The sequence below is a fragment of the Mandrillus leucophaeus genome, unplaced genomic scaffold, assembly GCF_000951045.1.
Source record: "Mandrillus leucophaeus isolate KB7577 unplaced genomic scaffold, Mleu.le_1.0 Scaffold184, whole genome shotgun sequence".
NCBI lineage: Eukaryota > Metazoa > Chordata > Mammalia > Primates > Cercopithecidae > Mandrillus > Mandrillus leucophaeus.
Window position 1 is genome coordinate 2,646,190 of NW_012101854.1, and position 18,452 is coordinate 2,664,641.

Below are 18,452 nucleotides of genomic sequence, written 5' to 3' on the forward strand. Positions count from 1 at the left end.
CCCTGAAATGCCAATAAGAAGCAATATGAAAAACAAAAATAGCAACTTAAAGAGATTTTTGAAAAGCTCCCATTCAGTAGTACAGTTGGGTTCTTTTCAGATAATCATTAAGAAATATTTAAGTACTATTTTCTATTTACATTGCAGTACGTATCACTGGCTCTTTGAAAGTTAACAGGGATTTTCTTTCAAAATAAATATTCCACTTAACTAATTGTCTGTGTTCTTTCACTGCTGTCTACGCCATTCAAGCCAAAACACTGATCTCATTCAAAACTCAGAATTTCATCCAAACGTGTTTACCTGGCCACTAATAAAAGATTTGGGGTATGCTGTCTAAAATCCTAATGACAAAATAGGGAGAATCATAACATGTTTGTAAAAATCGGATCGGACCGAACATCAGCTAATTTGAGTATATTTTGCTCTATGATTAACCAGTTCTTAATGACAACATTTCTTATCTTACAACTGTGACATGAAGAGGGAGCTGTAGCTCTTCTGAGACACAGTTCTGCAAGAACCAGCTTATCCACGCTCTCCGATCCCGTGTCTGTTTCTCTTTCTCTCTCCCTCTCTTGCGCTGTCCCTCATTCATGCACTCTTCCATCTTTTTGCCATTGTGCCAGCTCAATTTAAATGTATCTGCTCTGTATCTGTTCAAGTGGAGATAATCCATGCAAATCAGGAGCCGTGGCTCTCAATGCCTGGTTCACAGAGAGGACTCAGCTTGAGGAGGTCACTCGTTCACAGCCGCTCCTCCCATTATATTTTTCCCCTTATTGCAGAACTGCTGTATGTATACAGTGACTGAAAGGACTCAATTTACTGCAACTGCTGCCTGGCTTTACTTACAACTTTTTTTTTATAAAGGAATTTACCTCCATCTGTCTTTTCAAGGTAGGAAGTCTGATTCTTCTAAAGACGTGTGTAATGCCTCCACTGTCTGCTCATTATCAAATGTCACTTGAATGCTTTATATTGTTGCTGGCATTAGGCACAAATACTGTGATTCCAGGTGCCTCACGCTTTTGTTACTTAACCATATAGGTACAATTGTTTAAGTGCCGGTTATTATAATGTTTATTTTCCCTGCAGCCAGCTTCAGTTTTACAATGCCAGAAAGATTAGAGTATCCACTCTGTAATGTAGAAATATAATCCTCTATCAAGTTTTCCCTCTTAGAAAAATATTAATTTCTCAGTATGTTTTAACTTATTATGTATGCTGGCCAATAATAGCCAAGTGTAAAATTCAACCGTGTTAAGATTTTTTTTTTTTTTTTTCAACCTGGAGAGTCCTCCTGCAGCATTTTCTGTGAAAAATAACTAACTGTTGAAATGTTTCTAACAACAGCAATAAAATAATAGATTTTACTTCATTTTGCTGCAAAGCAAAAACCTGAAGGCCTTATTGCTAACAGGCCTGTCAAATAGATTTATTCTTCACCATTTTTAAATTGTTACTAGGCTATGCAGAAGTATTACAATTAGTTAGGATTCAGTTACTGTCATTATCCATGTGATTATTTATTGTTTTGAGATTGAAATTATATTATGAAAAAGTTTAAATGTAGCAAGGCTTTTAAAAACCCTGATGTTTGTATAACACTGTTTGAGATCAATTTTTAAGAATGATTTCAATAGCCAAATGATTAAGTTTGGACTAAAAATGCATGTAAGAGGCTAGCAGATTTGACAACATACATGGTGATTTATGTAAGCAATTCCTGGGCTTACATTACTTCATATGTGTCTCCTTGAAGTTACTTATAATATTTTAATCATTCTTTAGTCATATCAATTTTAAAACATACTAAGGTGTCATAACATTATATACTTAAAAATCTCTTTTTGACTAGTACAAATATAATTAGAACATTCCAGTTATAATTTAGATTTCAATAAATGTAATATGTCTTTGAAAGTACTCCTTATTAATATAATTTTGCATTTATTACCTTATTTTTCTAAGAAGGCTTTGACATGTGGCTATGACAAGGCAATTTAATCTCTTATATAGGATAGAATTGAACATAAACAGTAAACAAAGTTGACAGTCCTGAAAAGAAGAAAAAATTATCCTCTGGTATACCGAATAGTTCTGATGACATAAATCTTACATTTCATCTTCTAGGTAGATACTTGTTAGTGGAGTTCGAGGGAAAAAAATTTATTATCCACATAAAATATCTCAATGCCAAAAATGTGCAGTTCTTTTTCTTTTTGATATGGAGTCTTCTATTGAAAAAAAAAATGCACCCTGATTTTTGAGTACAGTATAAGGCATGAAGCCCTGTCATTGTTAGCATAAAGAAGACATCTACACAAGTATTACTGTGCAGAGGGCAACCATTCTGTCTCTGGCATTTGTTAGGTTACTGTACGTAGAATTTAACAGATAAATATGTTCTGCTTCGTGGCATTTTAGTGATCCTATTGGTATGCAAGCTACTCAGCTAGGATAGCAACAGAAAAAAAAAAAAAGATATATGTTTTTTAGCAGTGGGTAATAAAAGCCCTTCACAGTGAGAGAAGAGGAATTTGACTTATTTCTTACGCAGTAATTAGAATTTCTTTAAAATTCTTTAAAATACTGAGTTGTAAAGTAAACTGAGGCTTTCCAGGAAGGGCTAATTGAATTTATCTATTTGAGCCATGTAGTTGTCCATGAATATCTTCTTCACAGACACTGTCCCTGGAGAATTCCATTCACACCTTCAGCATTACAGGGAAAGAAAAGGATCCTTTACTAAAAGTAAAGGATGATAATTTCATATTTAAAACGAGTTTGAGAACAGCACCCTACACAGGAAAACCTTAACAGATGGAAAGGTGTATGGGATTGCCTGGTTATGTGAACTTGAGACTAGTGTGAAACTAAAGGATGCCCTTTCAGAACAAAGGAATGCCATGGAATACTCTGTCAGCAGTCAAGCTGAGGATAGATACAAAAAGTGGCCAAGGAGATCTTTTGGGGACAGGGAAAATGCAAACAACCAGGCATTCTCTTTTCAACCAAATTACTATGGTTTGACAGGTATAAAGGCACTCCCCATGGACCCTCAAACCATCGTTTCACAGAGAGTTATTTCAAAAGCACATATTTTATAGACTTTCACATTTGTTTGCAAACCTCCGAGAAAACTCTCCAAAGACCTAACTTGTATGCCTTAAGTTAGGTTTTACAACTATGCATCCTAAATAAAATGGTCACAACCTTCAACTCCCTTGGGTTTCCTTTGCTTTATCTGTAAACTTGCCATTCCTCTAGTAACTCATTCAAGTAACTGTTCAAGATAAGTTACATTTTACTCCATTTTAGTGTGCCTTGCAGCAGAATCTATAGAACTGGTAAACTTTATGGCTATATATAATACCAGGTTGTTATTCCCACCTGGCTCTTTTCTGCTGCTTTTACTGAATACAGTTAAAAAGATAAATTATCATCTTAAAAGGATGCTATGGAAGGGTTAATAAGTTCTATCTAACTTCAGGAGTGTTCACTGGGGCCATAGAAACTTGCAACCCCGCTTAAAGGGAAATGATGTGCGTCATCAGCAGACATTCACTGCCAATATCATCTGTAAATATTTTAAATTTCAGGAAGGATTCTATAATGCCACATATATTTCCTAAATCATGGAAGTTATTGCTGCATATGGGTTAATTATGATATTGAGCGAAAACCCTACAGATTTTGCTTTATAGGTAATAACTTAAATTTGTACACCACCACTAAGGGGTCAGTGAAACCATCATCCCCATTTCAAAGATAAAGAGAGTTACAGAGAGGTTAAGTAACTTAGCCAAGGCCACACAGTCGGGGTAGAACTGGGATGTGAACTCATTTAGTCTGTTCCTGGCTTTGAAAAATCACACAATAATGCCTTCCTAAATCTCTGATGACTAATAGTAGGGACATTCCACTCCCCACAAATAGCAAAAGTGCTTCAATTTACCCATTTGTCATCTGGATTCATATATCTGATCCTGATTTTTCAACTCTTTTCAAAGCTCTTCACCTCAATCTGCATTATCATGATCACACAGTTTTTTAAAGTTGTTTCATTTAATGCATGTCAGGAATGGTTACTCTTGCAGAACATTTGTCTTTTACCTCAAGGAGTTAAGAACTAAATCAGATCTGTAATTGACTGACTTGTCTACTGACAGCCTTTGAAGAGCCACCACTCCCCACCTTGTTTTTCTGTCTACAGAGCAAGATTGACATCTCTTTATATGTTTAAAATTTGTCAGTGGTGTAAAGTGCTCAGTAATGATGGAAATTAACCTGAGGCTTTATCTGACTACCTTTCCTAGCAACTCCATTGAAGATCTGATAACAATTAAAATTTTGATGCAAACAACTGTTCACATCAGAAAAAAAAATATTTTTTTTCTATCTTGTCATACCTTTCTTCAAAATATTCTGGGTAGTAGTGGCTCTTTTCCTCACTTTTCACTGCACTGGATGCATCTGAATGAAAATTTCCCCAGCCAAAATACACCAGCACATTAGAAAAGGAGATAAAGAAAACGAAGTAACAATGCATGTTGAAACGATCTGACGGTGAAACACTGAACATAATTTATCTCTTCTTGTGTCAGTAGTTGTTATCTCCTTAAGGAGAACTGAGTAAGAACAGGTCTGCACAGGGTAGCATTTGTGGCCTTACTTCTGTCTGTTTATTTGGGATAGCCTTTGAATTGTCTCCCACTTTCTTTCCTCCCACTGTGAACAGATGAACTATTATGTATGTAACCCATAGGGATGTGATTCAAAGACGGTGTTTATTTGACCTGTGGATATCAGATATCTAATATAAACCAAAACCCAAACAGCATCAACACATAATCAAGTGGCAGTAGTTTGCAGAACATGGGTCAGTAGCAATTAAGCAAGCTACACATTTCTCAAGTAACAAATGGAAAACAATTTTGATGGTCTTCTGTGATACCAGCATTCTTTTTAGATCTTCTCTGAAGTATCAGGCAGACGGACTGCCCTGTATATTCACAACCTCTATCTGCTGGCAGGCAAAAAGCCCAAGAACCTACCTTTAAAGTTATTTTAATATATCAGTTTTGCTCGGATTAGCCAAGTTAGATATCGACCATTGGTATGGGAAAGGTTGGGAATTAATTTAAATTTGAGCTAACCTCGTCATCATCTCTTGCTGAGTGAGTCCCTTAGCCTGTGAGACATTCTTTCCAGATTTGATTTCTCCATTACTTGGTTGATACTCTCTCCTTGAAAGGAAAAAAAAAAACAAAAAAAGAAAGGAGAGTGAAGAGAAGAGTGGTGAGAAGAGAACAGAGGATGGTGACTTTGAGTCTGTGCTGATAGAAACATTTAATGGAGTTAAAACTGCCCTACAACCATTTGAAGAACGTGTCCCTCATTACTAAATTCTTTGGCTGCAATACTGAACTCCCTATCTAAAAAGATGTCAACTTCCTGCAATTAAATATAAAACCAAGGGATTTTTCTTGCTGAGGAAGGTGTGCAAAAATACTTAAACAACTTAACTCTGAAATGTACTAGCAATCAGTTCAGACTGGACAGTTAACATATTCAAGCTGAAAACTAAAACTTCATTAGATAAGACGTACATTTTGGTAAGCAAAACTTCATTAGATAAGATGTACCAGGATTAGAAGGTCCATTTGTTACTGTTGTTGTTTTATGGTTGTTGTTATATATAGCTCCTTCTATTTTCTCCCAGAAAAATTAATCAAGCGCCCTTTTTGCATTGAGACCTCTTTTCTGCGCATTCACAATGCCTGCAGTTTATATCACGCAAGTCAGGCTCTAATTGTGTTCTTTTTTCATATTTCCCAGGTTGTTTCATGGGTCATATTCTTGTACTCCCAGTAGTTTATAAACTACTTGAGAGTGAAAATCATACTTAATCTGTGTCCTTCACAGTCCTAGCCTCAGCACTGAGACTAGAGCCTACTCTTGATTAATATTTGAGTGGTTGATTGAATTTTGTAAAAATTGAGTTAGCTTAGGTTATATATTTTTAAAAATTGTTTCAGGAGCAATGAGAGGAACATCTATCCATCCACCACATTTCTTGAGACTTAGCTATATTCCAAATACTGAGCCTATGCTCTCTGACAGCGTATTAAAATTTACACATGCTTAATTTTAAAAATTGTGACAAGAAAGGAAATTATTCCAATGGATAAAAAATATATACTATGATTTCTCTTTTTGGAAGTTAAAAGGAGAGGCAACTGGCAAAAGAACCAAGGTGAAAAGTTAAGAAAAGAAGGAGACCGAAAGACAAAGAGAAAAATAGAGAAATATAGAATATAGTGGGGGAATGGGGAAGAAAGATGAGGAGAGGAGGGTTTAGGAGATTTTAAAGAATTCAGACTTTGGCATTTTTTTTATTAACTTCAGTTTTCAGCTCTTTAAACCTCTGTCACTAAATCTTCAGATACTATAAATGAAATAGAAATAATAATTAATCTTAAAGAGAAATTATTCTTCATCTTAAAGCTTTAACTTTCCAGGAATGAATATGTCAAGAGGAGTTAGGCTCCTAAGCAACGATGAAAGCAAAGAGAATGTAAGGTGGCTTTTAAGGCAAACTATGGAATAGTCAATCCAATAAGAAATCTACAGAAAGAGTTTACAACCATAAATCAGGATCTAAAAGGAATTTTGCAAATCCAGTTTTACCCAGGCAGACACCAACACCCAACCAATGTGGAGACAGAGCCTGTCAGAGAAGTGGGTTTCAGGGCAGCTTCCAAGGTACAATGATCGCCAGCCAGCATGCTCCTGGAACAATGAGACGTGGACCTCAGGAGGCAGTGCTGGCAGGAGCAAAACAGAAAAAGCAGTTTGGGGTCCACCAATGTGGATAGAAAGCAGAACTTTCTATCCCTTTCTGGGTGCCAAGGTCCAGGGGAAAGGTTCCAGTTCCTCCAAAGATTCAGAGTAGGTAAAGGAACTAAACATATGGATTTTCTACCCATTGAGGTACTCTAACCACATGCTAGACGCATTTTGTTTCTCAGCTCTTAGTCATTCCATTTTTCAGCCTTTAGCCATTGAGATGTTAGAGTATTTGTGAAATCCTTTTGATTAGCAAGTGAAAAGCCATTGTATACTGGCTTCCGGGGTGTTATCAGTTTCAGAGAGGGATGGAGCAGCCTACAGGTGACTGTGGATATGTATTTCTAATTGATGAGAGAGATGTAGGACCTTGATTTAAAATTCTACATTTTTCATTGGAAAACAAAAGCCAAAGACATTTAAAAATCATGTAAACTGAATTTACAGAGAAAACATAATGAAGCAGAAAGAGTACTAGTTTCAGACAGACAGACCTTGGTTGGAACACAATATATGGGGAGTATTATTGAATCTCTCTGAGCTTCAGCTTCCTTAGATGGAAAAAATACCCATTTCTCAGCTTTATAGTAAAGAAATAAAATAATGTCTGCTACATGCCCAAAACAATGCTAAGTTCACTGAAGACATTTGAAGTACCTCTTTATCCTCATTTTGTTTTCTGTTCAAAATCAAATTTATAGCACCCTGGATCCCACTCACAGACATGGGTATTTAAATGTTTCACGACTTCATTGTATTTTGTAGCTAAGAAAAGAAAAGAGATTTATGGGACATCAAAGTGCTGTTACTAACAAAGTGAGGCTTAAAATTCTTAGGTCTTTTCATAGGCAGTGAGCAGACCACAGTTGTAAATTAGCATATCCTTAAAGAAAGATGCTTCCTATGCTGGGGGTCACATTTATGATGTTGATTTAAATTAATATTTTCACCTAATTCTGCTTCTCAGGTCCTAATTTAATATCCTTAAGGCCTGATGCCTATGGATCAGCACGTGTTAATTTCTACGGCTCTTAAAATGGCATGCCTGTCTGTGCTCTTAGCCTCTCGGGTGATAGGTGCTAATTCAGAGCTTGCTGAATTTCCTTCTGAAAATGGTATCTGTGCAGGCCACTATGAGTTTCCAGTCCCAAAGTTCAAAAGCCAGATTGCAAACTTTTGAGTTGACTATGAATCAGACAAATATAAAACTCCCCCTAAGAGGACTCTCCTTCTTAGCTTTTTGTGTGTGAGAGGAGAGCACATAGCACATGTCAGAAGAAAAGAAGCATCAGGACATGAAAAAATCAAGAGGGTATTTCACAGCTTTGTAGGATTTTTCTGATTTCTTTGGAAACTATGTAAATGAATTCCTTAAACACAGACTGCCATTGATCTTTTTCTGGTGTTCATTGATTCCCTCGTCATTGCTTCATGTATGTGTTCTCCCAAAACATCTAATATTGATATTTCTCTCCTTCATACTTTGTCCCCAATCCATTATAAGTATATCATTCAAATCCGTTTAATTTCCTATGAAAGATTATATTAAGTGCACTTTTAGTGTAATTATGTCGATAGTGAAAGATAAACATGTATTAGGCAGTGCAAAATGCTGATTATCTGTCAGGGTAAATCTGTTTATTTCAGATATAGCAATCTGACAACCCCCTGGTGTTAATCATGAAAGTACATGCTTGTGCCAGGTACTGTTTGGTGCGGTTCTGACAGTGAAATGCACTCAATGGCTTACTGCTGTGACATAATCTTCATCATATATAAACCCATATACATGTGTATCTATGTCATAAAGTGCAGATTGTGGATTATGTGTTTTAAGCATGTGTGATGCACTTATATTTTTATTTTTTTTTGTATGTATGGAAAACAAAGTATAATTTGAGAAGCAACAATGTGCAGTTTGCATTAACGGCACTGTGTAAAATAGAATGGCTTGAATGAGAGTGGATTATAGGATTAGGCTGCATTTTAGTTTGTACCCAAAGCTGGGTTTGCCCTCAGTAATATCAGCTCAGAACCATTTGTATTAATCCACAGAAAAAAAGAAAGAGCCGGTAGAAAAAAGGAGAATCAGGAGGTAGGTCTGGAACAGGATATTCATCCGATTCTCAACACAAACATGCTTCCTTTATTCTTTAACTTTTTTCCTTGAGATAGTAGTTTCTAAATATATCCTAGAAACACTACTGACTGCCAGATGCTATTGGACATAAAGTTCTTCTTTAACGAGATAAAACAGTATCAGGAAGTCAACATGTTACACATGCTGTGGCAGAATTTCACCAGGCTTTTGTGCAGCAGAAAATGAATAGAAATGACAATGAATTGAATATTCAGGCACAGTTTGCCAACTCCTCTGAAAAAATAATCTTGTCTGACTTTATTACATTGTGATCATTTCCTGAATGCCATAAAATGCTGAGTAAAATAATAAAAATTGATATGTATATTGACATTTCAGTTTTCTAAATAGAAGCTGAGAAAATATAAACAGCATTTGGTCCTTGCAACTCTTCCAACCGACCATTTGTATGCTGACTAATTCACTTACCCTCAGATACCTCATTCAGCCTTAATACAAATGTCTTCTGAAATAATTTCTCACCAGTAGATTATGCACATCTTTAGTTTGATTCAGAATTTACATGTGTAGTTTGCATAATTTTGCATCAGAGTGTCTGCTTTAAATCACGCAAAGGTCACTGTCATTCATAATCAAAAAAAGAAGGTGGATTAAAGGTCACAATTCAATAAAAAAAATTGATTAGAGGTAGAGATTTGTTCATGTGATACAATATCATTGGAAAGTGGAAATATGAGTCAACAAATTAACCTCAGTATGAGGGGTGACCTGATTCTTCGCCATCAAAAAATCACATTCAGAGTGCTTCTTTCCCAATGTATAACTTGTTTTACTCTATGGAGCAGTGACAGTTACTTCAGTTAATACCTCTTACCATTGGGTGTCTTTTATAATGTCATTTGGTTTTAGAAATGACATGATGACAATTTTATCTCCAAAATAAAATAGTAAATTATAATGAATTAATAATAGATATGGATTAGAAAGTCCCTCAGGGCTCATGGTTACTTCTACCATTTTTTCCCTGAGGTAGTTCCTAGTTCTTCCACTCTTTTTAAAGGATGGAGCTGTCACAGCACATTTCTTCTCTTACGTCACTATTTTCTACCTCTCCCGGACACTAAGAGCCCATGCAAACCCTCTGGAATTTTGACATCTACTCAGTATTAGAATAGGTAAGTTCAAAATAAATGTAGCTAGTGATTGGCAGTTAGGCTTTTTTTTTGATTTGTTGAACTTTTCAAAATATGTCTGTTTGACAGTGACTTGAATAAATGGAAAGCAATTGAAAATAAACAAACGCTAAGTTGCAGTATATATTTTGTCCGTAAGTCAACTTGAATACCTAAGGAAGATAATTGATACACATTTCACTTGGAAATTTGGCATAAGTTCTGAGACATTAACATCAATACTTACTGTAAAAGAACTCGTATTTATGTCCTTATCTTATAATATTTTCCTTCTCATGTGTGTCCTTGACTTAAGGAGAAATCTTCCTTTCTTCCCTTAGCTGTTTGTCTATTCTATTTGTTATATTGGCATCTTAGCATAGGATCATCTACAAAAAAAAAAAACAACAAAAAAAGAAGAAGAAAGTTAGACAAGGAGGCACCACCTGTTTAAAGTACATTGTTTATTTTTCCAAAGAAAATCAAACACTTTTAAAGGAACTATAAAGGTTAAATGGTTTAAGCAGATTATAATTAGTTAATTTTGTTAAACATATATTGGATCAATTTTACATTATTTTAATTACCTTTTGGAATAAATGGTTTGGTGAACAAATTCACTTGATGTTCAGGATCAAACAAAATTACCTTTCCTCTGGGTAGGCTTAAGTTTCACAAAATGATTTGAAAATGACCTCCTTTGCTTTCATCTAAAAATATCTTTGGATTTAGAAAATGATTAAAGTTGGATATATTGTGTTTTAGGTCAATCATATTTTATCATTTTCATAGCTTTTTCTTTCTTTAAAGAGGAAAATAATGAAACTTCACTAAACAGATGTTCCCCCTTTAAGGAGACTCTTGGAATTTATGCACTAACATGGGATTTGCAAGGTTGATTCAACTCTTATTTCTGCCAGGAGGCATGTATTATATTCTGGAAAGTTTATAAAAACTTTTGCTGGCAATATATAGAAATGAAAGATAGATGATCAGTAAACATTATGGCCAAATCAGATGTTCTGATTTATGTCTTTGCAGTGTATATATATATATGTGTGTGTATGTACCTATACTCATGCCTAGAAAGAAATCTCTGAATTGTAAACATCCAGATCCCAGGTAGTTGGAGGATACATTAAAAAGCATACATAACTATCTCTCATCCACCCCAATTTAGGGCATCTAGAGAGCAGTGTTGGGAAAGTGCAAATGGAATTTGACCTTTCTTTGTCAATGTAAAGTTAGCAAGTTATCCTAGTGTCCAATGCTATCCTGTCTGTCTTTTTCCTTACAACAGTGGTTCTCAACTAGGGATGATTTTGCTTTCCTGGTGAACATTTGGTAATGTTGAGAGGCATTTTTGGTTCAGGTTGGGGTGGGAGGTACTGGTACTATGGGTATCTAGTGGGGTAGAGGCTACATATGCTGCTAAACATTCTAGAATACATAACTCAACCCCCACAACAATGACTAATTCTTCCCAAAATGTCAGTAATACCAAGGATAAAAACCCTCTCCTGTAGCACAGAAGAAGATATTTCTTCACTCTATGTCTCGACTCTGTTGTGTCTCTCTCTCCAACCCTCAACCCCACATAATTCCATACTGCATCTGCCTCAATGCTTTTCATCCCTCAGAACTCTCCAGGCACTCATCACTTCATTCAAGAAAGTGCCACTGACCCATCTGATTGTGATGCCATTCCGTAGTGTTACCATCCCACTGTATCCCTCTGAGTTCTGTTGACTGACTTTTCTATATCCCATTCTAGACTATACATATTTTGAGAATTGTATGTTGTATCGCTAACATCTGCATAGTTTGTGGAACATAGTAACTCCTCTATTAAGATTTGTTTTTGAATAAAGCCAAGTTTGTCTCTAGAAACAGTATAGTACAGAGTGTTAGGGTTTAGCTTAAATTATACTTAAAATGCTATCTCAGGAATTGAGGGTTAAATAAGTAAATCATAGTTGGTGGAATGAAAATACAACTGTTCTTAAAATTTTTGAAACAATCATTTGTAAGTAGGAGGTCTGTCTGCATATTTATGTATATCTATATAGCTGAATATGTTTCAAAATGTAATTATATGTTTATGAAACATGGCATGATTGTGTGTGTGTAGATGTATGTGTAGATTTGTGTGTGTACATATGCACATAATTTCAATAGGTATGCATTTTAATGATGACATTCCATGATTGTATCATAAATGCATACACATAACCAAAGGAAGCATTTTTATGTTTACATCATGAATTTTTTCACTGTTTATATTTAATATACCAAATATTATATTTGCAATAAAATAGAAAAATGTACTCTCCAACTTTAAAGAACATAGACACTATACCTTTAATAAAATCACTGTCATTTCTGTTTTATGCTTTCCTGATTTCTGTATTTTATGTTATGAATGTGGTCAATAACAGTATCAAATTATAAAAATACACCTGTACAATTGAATTAGTAAATAATTTAGTTTATTGATACTAGTCAATGAGGCCAAGATTACATTCTACATCAATTGTTACACTTTTAAGAGTAGTATTTATAACTGCATTTTGACAATATTATTCCCCTTTGTTATTCCATAAAGAGGAAGTGAAGTCTAAAGTCAGGCTGTGCCATTTAGAAGCTGTGAGACCATAAACAAGTTATTTAATTCCTTAAGCCTCATGTTTATCTGTAAAATGGGGGCAATACTGATATCTACTAATAGCAACCTTACATGGTTGTTTCATAGACAAATGAAATGATATTTTAAAAGAATTCAGCCTACAGGCACAAAAATTAGTTGAGTAACGGTGACTATTACTAGTATAGTACTAGCTGCAAAAATAAACATGATAGTAATAATAGCAGTGATAAGACAGCATGAATCCAGGGATTCTTTAGTAATCTGGAAAATATACCTAATAATATTTCTGTAACTTAAAATTAAATTTATTTTGGAAAATGTTTTATAAAAAAAGATCTTCTTGTATTTTTTTTTTCCTACTGGAGTCATAAAATTCAGCATTTCTGATTCTTATGAGCAAACTCATCTCTCTTAATGAATGAATCCTTTCTTCAACTACTTTAATCATCTCTGTCTTCTTTTTTCTACTTCCATTTTTTCATTGCATGTAACAGTCATTTTATCCTCCATCAATTCTATGGTGATACTTGTCTGTTTGAAAGAATTTTAGAGCAAATTCCAGAGTTATACTTCTTTAATATATCCAACAGCATTTTTCCTACTCTTCTATGTCCTGCTCTGGCTCAACAGAGCAACATAATCTTAAATACAAACCCAGATTCTTTTCAACAGGGTATATCATAGACAAGAAAGGCTGTGAAATATGCAAATTTCTCACAAAACTAAGAGAATTCCCTAACTTTCTCTCCCGGTGATCCCAATAGGCTAATGGGTCAAACTTGTCTTTGAGAATAGCATTTCTACAAAGCTGATCATAGAGGCGGGCCTCAACAAATGTTTTTTCAGTGGAACTGGAATTATGAATGTTTCTAGTGAATGGTTCTATAAAGGCTAAAATAATCATAAGTCAAATTATCGTGAGTTTTTGTTGCATTCATTAATTTCACTTCTTAGAACAAGGCAATAATTGTAGAGGAAAATAAGACCTATGAATCATTTCGTCTTCTAAGCCTTCTAGGTCAATCATCCGAGCTTTCAGCAGTCATATTCTTTTTGCTGGTAGAGGGTCTTGCCTCAACATTGGTGACTGCTGACTTATCAGGATGGTGGTTGCTGAAGACTGTGGTGGCTGTAGCAATTTCTTAAAACAAGGCAGCAAAGAAGTTTGCTGCATTGATTGACTTTTCCTTTCATGTAAGATTTCTCTCTATTATACAGAGTTGTTTGATAGCATTTTACCTGCAGAACTTCTTTCAGAATTGGAGTCAATCCTCTCAAACCCTGCTGCTGCTTTATCAAGTAAGCTTACATAATATTCCAAATCCTTTGTTGTCATTTCAACAATGTTCACAGCATCTTCACCAAGAGTAGTTTCCATCTCAAGAAACCAATTTATTTGCTCATCCATAAGAAGTAACTTCTCATCCATTCAAGTTTTGTCATGAGCCTGTAGCAATTCAGTGACATCTTCAGGCTCCAGTTGGTTCAATTTGATAGTTCCACCACATCTACAGTTACTTTCTCCACTGAAATCTTAAACCTCTCAAAGTCATCTATGACAGTAGAAGTCAACTTCTTCCAAAGTCCTGTTAATGTTGCCACTTTGACTCCTCCTATCAATCATGAATGCCTTAACGACATCTAGAATGGTGAGTCCTTGCCAAAATGTTTTCAAATTACTTTCCTCAGATTCCCTCAGAAGAAACTCTATCTATGGCAGCCACAGCCTCATTAAATGTACTTCTTAGATAATAAGACTTGAAGGTCAAAATTCCTCCTTGATTTACAGACTGAAGAATGGATGTTGTGTTCGCAACAGAAAAACAGCATTCTTCTCTTTGTGCATCTTCATCAGAGCTCTCAACTGACCAGGTACATTGTAATGATAGTAATATTTTGAAAGAAAGCTTTTTTTTCTGAGCAGTGGGTCTTCATAACGGGCTTAAAATATTCAGTAAACCATGTTGTAAACAGACATGCTGTCATCCAGGCTTTGTCATTCCATTTATAGAGCACAGAGTAGATTTAGCATAATTCTAGAGTAGATTTAGCATAATTCTTAAGGGTCCTAATGTTTCCAGAGTGGTAAATGAGCATTGGCTTCAACTTAAAGTCATTAGGTGCTTTAGCCTCAAACAAAGTCATCCTGTCCTCTGAAGCTTTGAAGCCAGGCATCGACTTCTCCTCTCTAGCTAGTTAAGTCCTAGAAGACATCTTTTTCCAATATAAGGCTGTTTTCAATACGTTGAATATCTTCTTAGTATAGCCACCTTCATCAATTATCTTAGCTAGATCTTCTGGATAACTTGCTGTAGCTTTTAGATCAGCACTTGCTTCACCTTGCAGTTTTATGTTATGGAGATGGCTTCTTTCTATAAACCTCATAAGCCAACCTCTGATAGTTTCAAACTTTTCTTCTGAAGTTTTATAAAATTGAAGAGAGTTAAGGTCTTGCTCTGGATTAGGTTTTAGCTTACTTAGGGCAATTTTGGGGCTGTTTTGGTCTTCTATCCTGACCACTAAAACTATATCAGCAATAAAGCTATTTTGCTTTCTTACCATTCATGTGCTCACAAGAGTAGTAGTTTTAATTTCCTTCAAAAACTTTTCCTTTGCATTCCCAAGTTGTCTAACTGGTGCAAGAGGCCTATCTTTCAACGTGTCTGAGCTTTTAACATGCCTTCCTCACTAAGCTTCATCATTTCTAGCTTTTGATTTAAAGTTAGAGAGAGGCAACCCTTCCTTTCACTTAGAGGCCATTGTACGATTATTAATTGACCTAATTTCAATATTGTTGTGACTCAGAAAATAGGGAGACCCGGGTCGAGGGGAGAGGGAGGGAGACCAGTGGATGAGCAGCCGGAGAATACCCGGTCAGTAGAGCAGTCGGAACACACATATTTATCCATTAAATTCACGGTCTTACACGGGTGTGGTTCATGGCATTCCTCAATGATTATAATAGTGATATCAAAGATCACTGATCACAGATCACTGTCACAGATTTCATAACAATGAAAAAGCATGAAATACTGTGAGAATTACCAAAATGTGACACAAAGACATGAAGTGATTACATGCTGTTGAAAAAAAAAGAAAAAATGATTCCGATAGACTTGCTGGACCAAAGTTTACCACAAACCTTCAGTTTGTAAAAAAACACAGTAGCTGCAAAGTGCAATAAAATGAGGCATGCCTACGTTTTTTAGACCATCACTCTTACTAACATTTTTACAAGTAAACACTGAAATTTAAAAAACAAGTTTACTTAAATACATATTCTTTAGATATTTTTGACATACTATTTTTTTCAATGTTCTTCCTTGAATGTACAGGACTAATTCACATATATATACACACACACACGGTATAAACAAAAATGTGTGAATCTTTGACCCTACCTGGGAGTGAAACACAAATTTCTACCTTTGGCCCTTGCATTTTGTACATTGAATGTGAACAAAGTAAATATGCTTAGCCAAATTACACGTGAAACAAACCTCAAAAAGATACCATATATGATATTTAGGAATAAAGGTAACAGGACGTGGTAAGTGCATAATGATGTACATCAGTTAAAAACATGAAATATACAATTTTAAAGGAGGTTTTCTAGCAAGGAACTTTAGTTAGGGAGAAAAAGATTTATGGTCTTCAATTAATCATAAGTTTAATATGCATCAATGGTGATAGGACTGCTAAAAAAGAATACCACCACCTTAGGCTAAATTAATAGACATTGTAAAAAGGACAGTAGAAAGAATAATCTCATTATATTCTACAATTATTAGATCATGTCTGGCATATTATAATTAGTTCTATACATTTAAGGGAGAACATTGAAAAACACAGTATATCAAAAATAAGGGGCCAAGTTGAAGAAAGTTTTAAAAAGCATGTTATATGGGGAATAGTAAAATAACCAAGTGGTTGACCTAGAAAAAAGAAGACTAATGGGAGATATCATAAACAATGGATATGGATCACTATGGATATCTTTCTTTTGCTGTTTTTTGTTTGTTTGTTTGTTGAGACAGGGTCTCACTCTATTGCCCAGGCTGGAGTGCAGTGGGGTGAACTCTGCTCACTGCAACCTCCCATCCTTGGGTTCAAGAAATTCTCCTGCCTCAGCCCCCTGAACAGCTGGGACTACAGGCGCATGCCACCACGCCCAGTTAATTTTTGTATTTTTAGTAGAGACGGAGTTTTGCTGTGTTGCCCAGGCTGGTCTGAAACTCCTGATCTCAAGTGATCTACCCACCTTGGCTTCCCAAAGGGCTGGGATTACAGGTGTGAGCCACCGTGCCTGGCCTATGCATATCTTTCAACAAATATTAATTGACATTTTGACAAGCACTGTGCTTATGTATGACATAAACACAGAAAATAGAAAAGAAAATTCTTCTGGTTTTTTTTTGTTTTTGTTTTTTGTTTTGAATCAGGGTCTTGCACTGTCACTCAGGCTGGAATGTGGTGGTGTAATCAAGGTTCATCAGCCTAAACCTCCTGGGCTCACACAACCCTCCTACCTTAGACCCCAGAGTAGCTGAGACCACAGGTGGGAGCCACTGCACTAGGTTAATTTAATCATTTTTGCTGTTGTTGTTGAGAATAGGGTCTCACTATGTTACCCAGGCTGGTCTTGAACTCCTGGACTCAAACAGTCCTCCCACCTCAGACTCCCAAAATTCTGGGATTACAGGCATGAGCCACCATATCCAGTCAAGAAATTGGTCTTTTATCCTTTTGTAAATGGACTTTATACTCAAGAGGAGAAGATAGACTTTAAATAATCACACAAAGAAACATTTGATAACAAATAGTGATAAGGAGGAAGAGCTGCAATGAAGAAATAAATAAGCTGATTGGACTTAATTGGAATGGAGCATATAGTCAAGGAAGGTTTCTCTGAAGAAGTGACATTTAAATCAAATTAATAAAGATGGATATAGGGAGAGTGGTCATTCCAAGCAATGAGAATAGCATATGCAATCCTCATAATTAAGAGGTCCTTAAAGTAGAAAAGAGCTTGGTAAAATTGAGGACAAAGAGAACAGAAAAGAGGAACATCACAAAGAATCAAGAGAGAACGTTGTGAGAAGAAAATGAGGCCAGATTGTTGTAGCTCTTTGAAGCTATGTTCAGACTACTGTTGAAAGTGCCAGGAGAAACTACTGAAGAATTTAAGTAGAGTGAGGCAGGGAGACTCACTTTTGCAAAGATACCTCTGGTTTTGGCTGGCTAATGTATTGGAAGGAGGGAAGAGGTAGTGAGGGAGCCCTTTAAGAGGCTACTGTAGTAGGAAAGACAGAGATGAAGGTCATTAGGCTACAAGCGGAGGAGATGGAGACTGAATAAGAAAGACAGATTAAAAATATTTTTTTAGGGCTGGACACAGTAGCTCACGCCTGTAATCCCAGCATTTGGGAAGCCAAGGCAGGGAAATCACGTGAGCCCAGGAGTTCAAGACCAGTCCAGGCAATATGGCAAAATCCTGTCTATACAAAAAACAAAAACAAAAATCGCTGGGTGTGGTGGCATGTGCCTGTAGTCCCAGCTATTTGGAAAGCTGAGGCAGGAGGATGGCTTGAGCCCAGGAAGTCAAGGCTGAATTGAGCCATGATTGCACTACTCAACTTCAGCCTGGGTGACAGAATGAGATCCTGTCTCCAAAAAA

General features: G+C 35.8%; 1 long non-coding RNA gene across 1 annotated transcript in view; it reads left to right on the forward strand.

Moving 5' to 3' along the window:
* The first annotated feature begins 585 nt into the window (after positions 1-585).
* Positions 586-18,452, forward strand: part of LOC105538048 — a 112,540-nt gene continuing 94,673 nt past the window's right edge. Inside the window, exon 1 of the long non-coding RNA XR_001005826.1 lies at positions 586-900. This is a non-coding gene — a long non-coding RNA (uncharacterized LOC105538048). The remainder of the gene's footprint in view (positions 901-18,452) is intronic.